Source organism: Pinus tabuliformis, chromosome 6, assembly GCF_031772625.1.
Source record: "Pinus tabuliformis cultivar Carrire ecotype Pingquan chromosome 6, CPIR1, whole genome shotgun sequence".
NCBI lineage: Eukaryota > Viridiplantae > Streptophyta > Pinopsida > Pinales > Pinaceae > Pinus > Pinus tabuliformis.
In genome coordinates, this window is record NC_142292.1 from 353,005,020 (window position 1) to 353,006,827 (window position 1,808).

Here is a 1,808-nt window from a genome sequence, read left to right on the forward strand (position 1 = left end):
ACATAAAAGCCACACACATGAACACCATGATATAAGGTAGAAACCCAATGTGGGTGAAAACCACCTGCTGCAATTTGTCTCTTTCTTCTTTAATAAGAAAACTTCTTTTACAATGTACTGGTGCAGTCCTTTACCAGTACGCAGGCTACAACCTGCAGAGGACTACAACCCTCTCTCGTTTTCTAGCTACTTCTGGAAGGGAGCTACAACCCCCTCAGCTCTTGTACTAGCCGATCCATTTACTAGTACGTAGGTGCTGACCCTACAGAAGGCTACAACCTTCTTTCCTTCAGGGACCACGTTTCATCAATTTTCAGACTAGATCCATGAGTACAAAACAAACACTGCTGCAATACAATCATCAACTTATACTTGCATCATAATTCTCTAAATCACCCAATACTGAATCACTGAAACCCTGTCATTAAGAACACAGAACACAAACCAGAGCCCAGAACTCTGCAACAACCACCAGAATCAACAGCAACCTGAAATATCAAATCTTATTATGCATACGCTACTTTGCTATACCAAAACCGCGTGTATACGCGCTTTCTCCAAAGGCAACCCGCGTGCAGATCTAGAAATAATTACTTATACCTTCGCTGTCAGATCCGACCCTTGCCAAGCGTCCCGAACAGATAACCAGCAATACCAGATCTTCTCACTTCTTCAGACGCGCATTGCTTACTCACTTTGCCTAATGATCTTCTCCTTATATAGCCTTAGGCCCTTCACAATACCACGGTCCAAAACCATAGTAACATAATACCATCAACTTCAAAACTAGGGATCGACACGTCCGTCGAGACACCATGTTCCAAAACCATAGGCACAACTTCCAAGGACTAACCGCCACGGACCAAAGGTACGTTTTCACATGTACGCGCTTTTACTGAAGCCAACCTGTGTGTATACGCTTATTTTCCTTAATGAACCTGCGTATATCTCTTTCTTGTCCTGTTGTATTAAGATCTGTCCTCTGATTAAGTTGCCATCACTTGTACCTGCTTCTGAGTGAGTTGCCATTAAGGACAACACTTGTATCATAATGCCAACAATCTCCCCCTTTGGACTTGATGGCAACCACCACACCAAGTCACTCTCCCCCTTTGACATCAAGGGCAAAGGGCGGACCAAGATATTCTCTTCTTTGGTATACCTTCTGCTGTCCATACTCCCCCTGAGTACATGCTGAAGTTTCTGATTTGGCTCCCCTTTGTATATGCCAAGTTGTATCAATCCATCCATGCTCCCCCTGAGCAAATGCAGGTTCTAAGACCAGCAATAACTATATGATCTGTACCATAAGCATAAGCCTGCAATACCATTCCTTTGATCAAACAACAAGATGTATCATTTAGTTTCATCAGCAACTTCTAACCATAATGCCAACAATGAATTATTTGAAGTATATGCTTCCCCTGAGCGTGAGCCAACCATGACTGAACCATTTCCTGAGTCTGTTCTGCTGCCCTTTATGCTCCCCCTGAGCCTGAGCCACCCATGACTGAACCATTTCCTGGGTCTGTTCTGCTGCCCTTTCTACATATACGCGACTTTGCAGCCTGTAACTCGCGTATATACGTGACTTGTCTTCATTATATCAGCGTATGCAAGATGGAATACTGAAATTCATCACTTTCAGATTCCCCTGTGTCTATTATGTCAGCTGACTGAGTTATGCCACACCTTTCTGTCTCTGTCTTCTTCAATTCCTGGAACTGTGATGATGTATGGTCCTCTTGTTTTGAATTTTGAAATCTGCTCCTGCATTCCCTTGCTTTATGCCCATATTTGTTGCATGT